The sequence below is a fragment of the Carlito syrichta genome, unplaced genomic scaffold (assembly GCF_000164805.1).
Source record: "Carlito syrichta isolate Samal-C Ts95f unplaced genomic scaffold, Tarsius_syrichta-2.0.1 Scaffold303363, whole genome shotgun sequence".
In the NCBI taxonomy this organism is placed as follows: Eukaryota; Metazoa; Chordata; class Mammalia; order Primates; family Tarsiidae; genus Carlito; species Carlito syrichta.
In genome coordinates, this window is record NW_007247459.1 from 413691 (window position 1) to 427269 (window position 13579).

Genomic DNA, 13579 nt, shown 5'->3' on the forward strand with positions numbered 1-13579 from the left:
CAATTATCAACAACTCAAAAAATAACAGCTGCTGGAGAGGGTGTGGCGAAAAGGGAACACTTCTACACTGTTGGTGGGAGTGTAAACTAGTGCAACCTCTGTGGAAAGCAGTGTGGCGATTTTTAAAAGCTCTAAAAATCACCCTTCCATATGACCCCGCAATCCCCCTACTGGGAATATACCCTGAAGATCTCAAATCACTCTATAAAAAAGATACCTGCACACGTATGTTTATCACAGCATTGTTCACAATAGCAAGAACCTGGAAACAACCATGCTGCCCATCAAAAGAGGACTGGATTAAAAAAATGTGGTACATATACACAATGGAATACTACGCAGCCATAAAAAAGAACAAAATTATGAATTTTGCAGCAACCTGGATGGAACTAGAGTCTATAATACTGAGTGACCTCTCAAAGAAACAAAGATCCGAGTATCACATGTTCTCATTCATATAATGGACCTTGAACATCCAATGTAATGCTATAAGAGAATGACTGACAGTAGTGGGAAACTATGGGGGGAGGGAGATGGGATTAACGGTAGTAAATATCTCTCTGGGGACAGGGAAACACCTCTTATCAACAAGGGTGCCTGAACGAAATGTATTTGTATACCTAACCCTTAACTGTATCCCACAATATCATAATAAAAAATATTGATTATATATTAAAAAAAGAATAACATCTTGACTATTCAGTTTAATGACTTTAACGTGATCAATGGAATTTTTATCAATGTGGACACAAATTTTTGGGGTAAAAATGCACTATTTCAGCACCGAGAAAGGAAAGCTACTCAGCAATAGAAGCTTGGGGAAACAGCAACATCTTGAATAAACTCTGGTTGGTGAAATTAGTTACTTTAGGGATTTTTGATGCATCTAAACATTTCACCTCCACAGAAGAATATGGGTCATTTTTGAAAGACTGTCTTCCCTTTGTAACTCTCTTCCAGAATCCTTGCCAAGGTTTAAGACTATACTTTCCTCGCCCAGGTGTGCTATTTAATCCCAAGGCCAAGTGAGCCTCCTGGAGCCTCGAAGTTCCATTTCCTTTCTGGCACTATCACTCAAAACAAAAACCTAGCCAAGAACTCTGAAACACAGCTCCCCTTAGGACCAGTCACACTGGCGCTAACGCAATCTGAAAAGTCTGCTTCACTGATTTAAACTTTTGCTGGAAGGTGGTCAGGCAACATGTGCTTTTATCCAAGTCCTTAGAGGCTGCAGGAGAAACTTTTCCTTTTCACAAGGCCAACCCATTATATTAGAACTATCTCACTGGCACAATAAAGTAAATCATTTCATATAAGTAGCACTTGCTTTACAAGGAAAAAAATGCACTGTTCCTGTGTATAAGGTAGTTCACAGTAAAGAAGCAATTAGCAGAAACCTCTCCTTGGCCTCTGTATGTTGAAAACAGACACCTGAAAGCCCAGGAAAGAGCCTTGACGTATTATTTTACCTTTTAAAATTCAGCTTTGGGCTTCTAGTGAAATCCCCTGAGAACCAATCCAGGTTGCCACTGCTAAGCTCTAGCTTAACCCTCTTCCTGGGTCACTCTAGAGGCCTACAGAGGGGTTAAGTGGGAAATAGAGGGGGTGGGCCTGCAATGGAGGGACAGATCTTCCTGAATCACTAGCAAAACAGGAATGGGCGACTATGCAGGGACACAAGGGAAGGACCTGATCACCCTCAATCTGTCAATGGGGGTGGGGGTTGGGAAGGTGGTGGTGGTGGTTTCTGGAATTCACGCTCTTCAAGGTTTCTGCTGAGCTGTGATTCAGAATCACACACACTGTCTGCTTCTGGCAAGGGCCTTTAAAGTCTTCTCAGTGCACCCCAGAAGTTTCTGTAACCAATCCCAGGACAGAGCAGCATGTGTCTGGATATATTCTCGGCTTTGGGGGGAATGTATGTGTCTTTCTCAGAGAAGAGAGTGCCTGACATGATTAACTGCAGGGCTGGCAGGAGCAGACAGGCTGTGACAGCTGTAACAAAATAATACTCTTTCCACAGTATCTGCCCCTCTGGTTTATGGAATCACTTAAAAATAAGGCAGCCACGTATCAATTTCACTCATCTCAAGAGATTTTCTTCACTTCTAATAACATACACAATAAGCACTTAACATTCAAACTAGCCCCCATTTTATTTATAAATACACATAAATTTTTCAAATAGGATTTCTAAAAATGTTAAGAAATGGTTGTCTTTTAGAAACTAAGAGGGGATAATCCACCTTCTTATGATTGAATGTTTGGTTTAAACTAAAAAGCAAATGAAACCTGGATCAAGCCTCACTTGCAGGCAGGCCCGCTAGCCAGTACTCAGTGGTGCTGGCAGAAGCCATGGGAAGGTGACTACCTGACTGTCTGAGTCACAGATCTCAGTGGTCCCGGACCACATCAAATCCTGGGAAAGAAAACAACAAGGGATTTCTCACAGAAAGCATCCACTAAGTCAGCCTATGGGCATAAAAGATTAGCTAAAAGGAATAATCAAAAGGGATCTTCTTTAATAAGGTCAAATAGCCAGAAAGAGCTTTTCAGACTGCCTTCCATATTGGAGAAAGGGCAAGGGAGCCTCTGAGTATTTCATCAAGTTCATTTACTAAATACATCTCTACAGAAAAGATGGGCTGGCATTAGATTTGATGGCTGAAAATTCTATTGCCATTCAATTCCTTACATTCTCTTAAAAGTCAACAGCTTTTTCAAACTTTCCACAGAGGAAAGAATGTAGTGACCCCAAGCACAAATGTTCCTGATATACAGAGCAGTTATATTTTTCATGGCAAATTTTAAAAGTGGGTTATATATTAGCCTCTTATTTGGTCAACTAAAGTTAATAATAGCCCTTGTGGTAAACTGCATTTTCTAAAGAATGTCATAGCAATTTTCTCATCCTGTCTGCTCTTCTCCAATATGACCCTGCCACCCCTCCCATTGAGAGGAGGGATCTGTGTCCTGTCCCCTTGATTTTGGGCAGGCTTGTGGCTGCTAGGGTCAACAGAATGTAGCAGATGGGGGGTAAAAGGTCATAGTGTTCAATATTATAACCTCAACAGGTTATAATGCAGCTGCCAGAAATAGGTTATAATGGGTGATGCAGCCTCATTTACCAAGCACATGCACTTGGAGTACTGAGACTCTATGTGCGAATGACCCTGAGGTCACCATGCTGTGAAAAAACCAAGCCATGTGGAGACGCCACGTATAGGCACTCTGATTGGCAGCACCCATCTTTGAGTCATCCAAACCCAGGCCCCGGAATGCATGTGTGCATGTGCATGATGCTAGCCCCCAGTCTTCAAACCTTCCCAGCTGGGGCCCCAGACATCATGGGGTGAAGACAAGCTATTCCCATTGTACCCTGGCTGAATCCAGGGAACTTGACAGAAAGACTGTTTTCACCATTAAGTCTTGCAATCTCACTCATGCAAACATATTTTAAAGGCTGACTAAGCTTCAAAGGTAACACACACCCAGGTCTCTCCTGGCTCAGCTAGCACCTCTCCTTAAATCTCAACAGTCTCACTTGTCTGACTGCTCACGTGGCATCCAATGCTCCCAACTACCTGGATCTGGCACAGTATTTGCATCCTCAAGACCACTAACTCTGTTCCAGCCACACAGGTCACTCATCTAACTCATGACTTGTTGATTTAGCCACTATCCTACTGAGGGGCATTCTCACTGCTTCCAGTGAAAATGGACACTTTTAAATAATATTGGATAGACATCCTCACATATAAATCTGTGTCCCATCTTTAGCTATTTCCTTTGAAAGATTCTTAAAAATTTGTTTGGAATTGTGGGACACTGAGTATTAGTCTTAAGGATCCTGATGATACCGCCAAATGGTTTTCCTGAAACTCACTGCTAGGGAAGTTGAATACAGCTTTAAACCCTGTTGGTCACTTTCATTTTTCTTTTGTGAACTATTTGTCCCAGTCCTTTGGCCATTTGAGAGTGTGAACTTTTCCTTATGGACTGGCAGGTGCTCTTTACAGGTACCCTTGGATATTATAAACAGTGAAAGAGCACACTCCATGCTGCTGTGAAGAGGCAGATGCTGCTGCCTGGGGTGATGGCAGCTACTGATAGGCTGGTGTTAATTCAAAGGGTCTATGGTCCTGAGGGAGGTGAGAAGGATGACGTGAGACAGCAGCCCATAGAAGCTGTGCAATGGGAGGAACAGATCACTGTTACTGAGCTGAGACCCAAAAGCACGTCCCAGGAAGAATATAACCAACCCTGGAAAGCCCAGAAGTGGCAAAAGACTGGGTCTGTTCCCCCAGCAGAGGTCAATATTCTTGGACCTGAGACACACACTGAGGCCAGAAAGTTAGGGACAAGCCAAAATGGACAGGGCCCTGTTTCTTCAGGGATTCACAGGAAGGACACTGGGAAGCCCTGTGGGGGTGATGAACAGGGGCACCTGACCCAGGGGCACTGGTGGGTGGTGTGGGGAGTGGGCTGGAGTGGGTGCCAGTGCAGGCCAGGTGGAAGGAGTTTGTAGTGGTCCTGGTCAGAGGCCCAGAAGGGAGGAAATGACAAGTCAGCAGTGATGACGGAAAGAAGGTAATTTTGGTAGTAGCTTCTCATGACTTCATAGCTGATTGGCTATGAGGAGAGACAGCAAAGTGTCAAATGTGACTCCAAATTTTCTGAACATCTTGGTATTAGAGATGCTGCTTCTGGAAACAGGAATCCTAGAGAAGAAGTGTGACTGAGGGGTAAGCTTAGAGACCCTGTGGAGCACACGGAGGCATCGCACAGGCAACGACTCTACCAGACTGGAGCTTGGAAGAAAGTTCTGAGCTGGAGGTGTAACTCAGGAACCTGCAAAGTGGTATTTAACACCATGAGACTTAAGACAACCCAACAAAAGCCGAGTTAAGAGAAAACAGCGCTCGGGGTTCAGCCTTCAAGGACTCTAACATGTAAAGGTCAGGTAGAGAAGGAAATACCAAGAACCAGCAAGAGGGATGGAAAAGGGACAGGCACTGGCTGGAATGAAGTAAAAAAGCTGTGGCATTCTGGAAGCCAAAGGAGAAGGATGCATAAAAAGACTAGGGGAAAAAAAGGAAGAACTGCACATCTGTTAGAAGCCAGAGGAAATAGAAAAGCAGAGCTAAACAGTAATACTTGCTGCTGGGGGAGGAGTACAATGTCTCCTCCAATTTGGGGCTTAGATTTTAACACCCTGCAAGAATCCCAAAGCAAGACTGTTTTCACGATTATTCACAATCACTCTAAGAGGAGTTCTGCCTTTTCACTCTTGACACTGATGGTAAAAGTGATGGTAAAAGTGCTGGCACCTCCAAACAAATCGAGACTGCAGCACCAAACTGCCTATGTAAACTGTGCCTGTGGTCTCCATGTTGTTCACCATCAAACTCAGAGCTACAAAACCAAACAACAAACCTGAAACACAGTTTAACTTAAGAGTATCCTTGATGAAGCAATGGAAAGTAGTCATTGTATTAACTAGCCATCAATAATCACAAGTGTTTCTGATATTCTAGGCACCTTTCCTGAGTGCCCAAGGGTGGGGGAGGTCCTGAGACAGAGCCCCGATGGTTGCTGGAGTTGCACCCTGAACTAGTTGCATTTCCACGGAATGTCATTTTCACCTAAAAGAATAACTGACAAGCAATGGTTGTTCTGACATAGGTGTCTGGCAAGCATTCTCTGAAGAGGAGAAGAATGAGCCTGTCACTTCCATGAAAATGCCAATAGTATTTTATTGTCGGTGATAAAATGTGAGCTTTCCAGTGTAACTTCTTGTACCCACTGCTGGGAGGCTGCTGCTTAACAACCTTTCTGATGAGATTGGCGGTATTAATGAATGTGGTTTTCTGATAGTGTATAATGAAACATGAAAATATTTGGAAGATCTATCTAACTCAGTGAGCCATCTTACAAGACACAGGTAGGTAAATATAAGACAGGCCAAAGGACTGTAACATAATGGAGTAAATGGAAAGTTCATTGGTGTGGTTTCAGATTCCATGTAGCAACTAGTCTTCAAGAAACTACTTGTTACTGAATTCAGCTATAGTGTCAAAAAATATCCTCAATTATCTGAAAAGGCAATTTAAATACTCCTCTCTTTTCCAACTACATATCCATGTGGGGCTGGAATCACAACACCACAATTGCTTCTCACAACTCAAGAAACAACACATCCCAACTGATGGACTGCAGAAACAGATACAAGAATCTAGTTGTCTTCTGTTATACCAGACATTAGAGATTTACAAAAACATAAAACAATGCCACCCTTTTCATGATATTTTTTGGGTTTTTTTTGCCTCAAAATAGAAAGAGCTATCTACAATAAACCCACAGCCAACATATTGCTAAATGGACAGAAATTTGAAACACTTTTTCATAAAAGATTATGTTTACATATAATGAGTTTATAATTGCAATTTTAGGTTGATATTGAACAATTTCTCAGTATTAATCTCCCACAATATTAACAAATATAACCCACATTTAAAGAAAAGCTCTTACACTCCACCCAGCAACTAAAGAACATACATTCTACTCATCTCCACATGGAACATACTCTAAGATCAAGCACACCCTCAGTCATAAATCAAGCATAAGCAAATTCCATAAGATTGAAATACTACCATGAAATACTTCTCAGATCACAGTGGAATAAAAATAAATATCGCCACCAACAAGATTCTCCCAAAACAAAGAGCATAATGTTGAACAACTTCTGGCTCAACATAGAAATCAGATCAGAAATTAAAAGATCCTTGAAAACAAATTAACAGACACATCTTATTGAAACCTCTGGGATGCCATGAAGGCAGTACTAAGAGGGAAATCTGTTAACTCTACACACACATATCAAGAAAATAGAAATATCACAAGTCAGCAACCTAACAAATCACCTAAAAGAGCTGAAAAGGCAAGACCACCAAAACTCTAACATCAACAGAAGAATCCAGATCACCAAAGTAAAAGCCCAACTACAGGACATAGAAGACAGGAGTATCATAGAAAAAAAAATCAATGAAACAAAAAGATGGTTCTTTGAAAGAATAAAGAAGACTGATGGTGCCCTAGTCAGACAGGTGTGTGTGTGTGTATGTGTGTGTGTGTGTGTGTGTGTGTGAGAGAGAGAGAGAGAGAGAGAGCCCAAATAACCAAGTAACACAATTAGAAATGTATGGAAACAAACTCAAAAACCTAAATGAAATGGAGGATTTCCTGTTATCGCATAACCACCCGAAGTTGAAACAAGAAAAAAATTGAGACCCTAAACAGACCAATAACAACGCAGGAAACTGACTCCATCATGAGAAAATTACCTACACAAAAAAAGTCCTGGACCAGGTGGGTTTCCAGTGGAATTCTACAAGATATACAAGGAGGAGATGATACCAATTCTACTGAAAGTATTCCAGGCAATCAAGAAAGACAGAATGTTCCCCAAATCCTTGTATGAAGCTAACATCACACTGATACTCAAATTGGGCAAAGATCCAACAAAGAAAGAGGACTATGGGTCAATATTCCTGATTAACACAGATGCAAAAATTCTTAACAAGATTCTAGCAAATTAGGTCCAACAGCACATCTCAAGAATTCTCCACCATGACCAAGTAGGCTTCATCCATCATCCAGGGCTGGTTCAACATCCACAAGACCATAAATGTAATTCAATACATCAACAGATGTAAAAACAAGAAACACATGACTATATCATTAGATGCAGAAAAAGCTTTCGACAAAATTCAGCATCCATTCTTGATAAAAACACATAGACATACAGGGAACATACCTCAAAATAGTAAGAGCCATCTATGATAAACCTACAGCCAGCATATTGCTAATTGAACAGAAATTGGAAGCATTTCCCCTGAAAACCAGAATGAGACAAGGCTGCCCACTCTTACCTCTCCTGTTCAACATAGTACTGGAAGTCCTAGCTAGAGCATTCAGACAAGAGAAGGATATCAGGAGTAACCAAATAGGAAAAGAGGAAGTTAAGCTATCCCTCTTTGCTGACAATATGACCCTATACCTTGAAAACCCAAGGGAATCTGTCAAAAACCTCCTTGCACTGATACAGGACTTGGGCAAAGTCTCAGGGTACAAATCAACATGCAAAAGACAGTTACAGTTTTATATACCAACAGCAAACAGGCAGAAAACCAAATACAAAGCGCAATCACATTCACAATAGCCACAAAGAAAATAAACTACCTTAGCATCTTCCTAACCAGAGAAGCGAAAGACATTTTCAAAGAAAACTACAAAACACTGCTCAAAGAAATCAAAGAATACACAAACAAATGGAAAAATATTCCATGATCACGAATTGGAAGAATCAACATCATTAAGATGTCCATCCTACCCAAAGCAATCTACAGATTTAATGCAGTAGCCATTAAATTATCAGCAGCATTCTTCTCAGACCTAGAAATGACAATACAGAAATTCATATAAAAACAGTAACTTCCACAAATAGCCAAAACAATCTTCAGCAAAAGAAACAAAGCAGGAGGGATCACACTTCCAGACTTCAAACTTTTTTATGAAGCTATAATAATCAAGACAGCCTGGTACTGGTATAAGAACAGGCATACAGACCAATGGAACAGGACAGAGATTCCAGAAGCAAAACCTCAATTTCTCAACCCACTCATCTTTGACAAAGTCACCAACAGCAATCACTGGGGAGAGGAGAACCTATTCAGTAAATAGTGTTGGGAAAACTGGCTGACTGCATGCAGAAGAATGAAACAAGACCCCTACCTATCACCATACAAAAAAAAGTCAACTCTAAATGGATCAAAGACCAAACATAAAACCTCAAACTATAAGAGTCTTAGAAAACGCAAATGATACCCTTATAGACATTGGACTAGGCAACAAATTCCTGATCAGAACCCCAAAGGCCCATGACATAAGAGATAAGATAGAAGAGTGGGACTCCATCAAACTGGCAAGCTTTTGCAAAGTAAAAGAAACCATCAAGAAAGAGGGGAGACAGCCCACAGAATGGGAAAAAGTATTTGCCAACTGTTTATCTGACAAAAGTCTGACATTCAGTATCTACAAGGAACTCAAATGTGCCAAAAGAAAAAAAATCTACCTTAAAAAGAGGGCAAAATACATGAATAGACACTTTTCAAAAGAAAACATACAAACAGCCCACAGATACAAAAAAAAAATGCTCAGCCTCACTCTTTGTGGGAGTGTAAATTAGTACAAACTCTGTGGAAAACAGTGGTGATTTCTAAAAGATTTAAAAATTGACCTTCCATAAGACCCTGCAATCCCCATTCTGGGAATATACCCCGAGGACTTAAATCATCCTACAAAAAAGATACCTGTGCACACACATTTATTGTAGCTCTATTCACAATAGCAAAAACATGGATCCAACCGTGCTGCCCATCGAAAGTTGACTGGATAAAAAAAAGTGGTACTAATGCATGATGGAATATTATACAGCCATAAAGAAGGACAAAATTATGAACTTGGCAACAACTTGGATGGATTTAGAGTTTATCATATTCAGTGATCTATCGCAGAAACAAAGAACAGAGTACCACATGTTTTCACTCAGAAGTAGACTTTGAACAATTATCATAACACTACAAGAAAGGGTTTGGCAGTAGTGGGACACAGTCAGGGGAAGTGGGGGAGCACATAACATCATCAAAGGTATCTGATCCTAAACCAGGCAAAATGAGGACCAACCTTCACCTGTACATAGACCACTTATGTGGTACCCCACATCTTTAAATTAAAATATATCAATAAATAAATAAAGATAAAGAGAGAGAAGCTCTTAGGGAACCTTAATAAACTTTGAGAATGAATAAGGACCCTGAGATCAAAAATTTTGAGAACCAGCATCGTAAAGCACCTGCTTTAGAAAAAAGGAAGCTAATCCTAAAAGAAAGGGACATTTCAAAGCAGTGGGTTTCGCTACAGTGTTTCTGAGTGCCTGAAATGTCTCAGAACTGCAACTTATTAATGTTAAAAAAGAATGACTGGAAGGTGAAGAATGGCACAGTGAATGCAGATGGTTCTCCTGATGAGTGATGCCTTGAGAAGGACTAGTGAAGTGGTGGAGGCAGGATAGGGAGGCTGAGTTAATGCAGAATCAGCTCAGGAGTGACATTGCCCCCCTGTGCTCATCTTTTGGCCTGGGCCAATGAAAACCATGAATATACGTGCATCTGATCTTTGTTATGAATTGATACATTTTCTCAACTGGCTTTTTAAAAATTTTTAGTAATTTTATTTTTTTATTTTAATTTTTTGAGTTGGAGTCTCACTCTGTCGCCCAGACTGGAGTGCAGTGGCCACTCCCAGCCACCGCAGCCTCGACCTGCTGGGCTCTGGTGATCCTTCCGCCTCAGCCTTCCAAGTAGCTGGAACTACAGGCATGCGCTACCACAACTGGCTAATTTTTTGAATTATTGCAGAGATGAGGTCTCACCAAGTTGCCCAGGCAGGTCTCAACCCCGCAGGCTCAGGCAATCCACTCACCTCAGTCTCCCAAAGTGCGGGATTACAGGCTGAGCCACCGAGCCCGGCTGAAAATTATTTATCTATCTATCTATCTATTTAATTATTTAAGTTGGAGTCTCACTCTGTCGCCCAGACTGGAGTGCAGTGGCCACTCCCAGCCACCGCAGCCTCGACCTGCTGGGCTCTGGTGATCCTTCCGCCTCAGCCTTCCAAGTAGCTGGAACTACAGGCATGCGCTACCACAACTGGCTAATTTTTTGAATTATTGCAGAGATGAGGTCTCACCAAGTTGCCCAGGCAGGTCTCAACCCCGCAGGCTCAGGCAATCCACTCACCTCAGTCTCCCAAAGTGCGGGATTACAGGCTGAGCCACCGAGCCCGGCTGAAAATTATTTATCTATCTATCTATCTATTTAATTATTTAAGTTGGAGTCTCACTCTGTCGCCCAGACTGGAGTGCAGTGGCCACTCCCAGCCACCGCAGCCTCGACCTGCTGGGCTCTGGTGATCCTTCCGCCTCAGCCTTCCAAGTAGCTGGAACTACAGGCATGCGCTACCACAACTGGCTAATTTTTTGAATTATTGCAGAGATGAGGTCTCACCAAGTTGCCCAGGCAGGTCTCAACCCCGCAGGCTCAGGCAATCCACTCACCTCAGTCTCCCAAAGTGCGGGATTACAGGCTGAGCCACCGAGCCCGGCTGAAAATTATTTATCTATCTATCTATCTATTTAATTATTTAAGTTGGAGTCTCACTCTGTCGCCCAGACTGGAGTGCAGTGGCCACTCCCAGCCACCGCAGCCTCGACCTGCTGGGCTCTGGTGATCCTTCCGCCTCAGCCTTCCAAGTAGCTGGAACTACAGGCATGCGCTACCACAACTGGCTAATTTTTTGAATTATTGCAGAGATGAGGTCTCACCAAGTTGCCCAGGCAGGTCTCAACCCCGCAGGCTCAGGCAATCCACTCACCTCAGTCTCCCAAAGTGCGGGATTACAGGCTGAGCCACCGAGCCCGGCTGAAAATTATTTATCTATCTATCTATCTATTTAATTATTTAAGTTGGAGTCTCACTCTGTCGCCCAGACTGGAGTGCAGTGGCCACTCCCAGCCACCGCAGCCTCGACCTGCTGGGCTCTGGTGATCCTTCCGCCTCAGCCTTCCAAGTAGCTGGAACTACAGGCATGCGCTACCACAACTGGCTAATTTTTTGAATTATTGCAGAGATGAGGTCTCACCAAGTTGCCCAGGCAGGTCTCAACCCCGCAGGCTCAGGCAATCCACTCACCTCAGTCTCCCAAAGTGCGGGATTACAGGCTGAGCCACCGAGCCCGGCTGAAAATTTTTAGTAATTTTTTGAGACATTTTAAATTTTTAAAAATAAAATTTAAACTACATTTTCACTTGAAATCTCTCATGCTTTTCTGTTTAGAAACTGCTTCTGTCACTTCAATATTATACCAGCTTTTAAAAATTTTCTTCTTTAAAAAAAAAAAATAAAAGAGGAATAGATCCAAGGAGTGTGACTGCTGCAGTGGCTGGGGTGGGTGGCAGGATCAGAGTGGGCATCAAGCTTTTGGACACACTGCCAGCTCCACCAATGACTTCAAGGTGGTCAAGATAATGTGTGTTACCCGTGCACTCCAGGAATGGTAAAAGGTCATGGAGGAAGATGTGTGGGATGCTCCAAGGGCCAGGTCTAGAAATGGCACATCAGCCTACCTCATTTAAGCCATGGATTCTGTGGCTTGGACAAATTAGATAATTGTAATGTGCCTCAGTTTCCTCATCTATACAATAAGGGTAGTAGCCCCTCCCTAGTAAGGTTTGTCAGAGGAATAAGTGATACATGTAAAGCACACAAAGCTGGGCTGGTGCTATGGTTTGAATGTTCCCTCCAAAACTCATATGGAAAGTTAGTCCCCAATGTGGCAGGTTGGGAGGTGGGACCTTTAAGAGGTGACTGGGTCATAGATTAATAGATTAATAGACTCATGGGTTATTACAGGAGTGAGACTGGTGGCTTCATAAGAGGAAGAGAGACGTGAGCCAGCATGTGAACACACTCAGTCCTCCCCAAATGACACTAGCAAGAAGGCCCCCACTAGGATACTGTCCCTCGACCTTGGACTTCTCAGGCTCCATAACTCTAAGAAATAAATTTATTTCTTTATGAGCTACTTCGTTTCAGGTATTGTTATCCAGCTGAGTACATAACAAGCACTAAAATTAGCTATAAGGTGGGGGCATAAAAACCCAGAATCATCTACATCTTGGAAAATGGACCCCTTGGAGTACATTCAGAATTTGTTCCTCCAGATCAGTCAACCAAAGCTTTTTTTGTTTGTTTTAACATATTTTTTATTTTAAAATTGTGGAGTACAGTTAAGGGTTAGGTATACAAATATATATTATGCAGGTACCCTTGTTGATGAGATGTGCCCCCCCGTCCCCAGAGAGATATTGACTACTGTTAATCCCAGCTCCCTTCCCCTCCCTGCTCCCCCATATTTTCCCACTACTGTCAATCTTTTTCTTATAGTATTACAGTAGTTGTTCAAGGTCCACTTATGAGTGAGAACTTGTGATACTCAGACCTTTGTTTCTGTGAGCGATCACTCAGTATTATAAACTCCAATTCCATCCAGGTTGCTGCAAAATTCACAATTTTGTTCTTTTTTATGGCAGCATAATATTCCATTGTGTATATGCACCACATTTTAAAAATTCAGTCCTCTTTTGATGGACAGCATGGTTGGTTCCATGATCTTGCTATTGTGAGCAATGCTGCAATAAACATACATGTGCAGGTATCTTTTTTATAGAGTGATCTGAATTCTTCAGGGTACATTCCCAGTAGGGGGATTGTGGGGTCATATGGAAGGTCGATTTTTAGAGCTTTTAGGAACTGCCACACAGATTTCCACAGAGGCTGCACTACTTTCCACTCCCACCAACTGTGTGGAAGTGTTCCCTTTTCACCACATCCTCTCCAGCATTTGTTATTTTTTGAGTTATTGATAATTGCCATTCTGACTGGAGTTAGGTGATATCTCA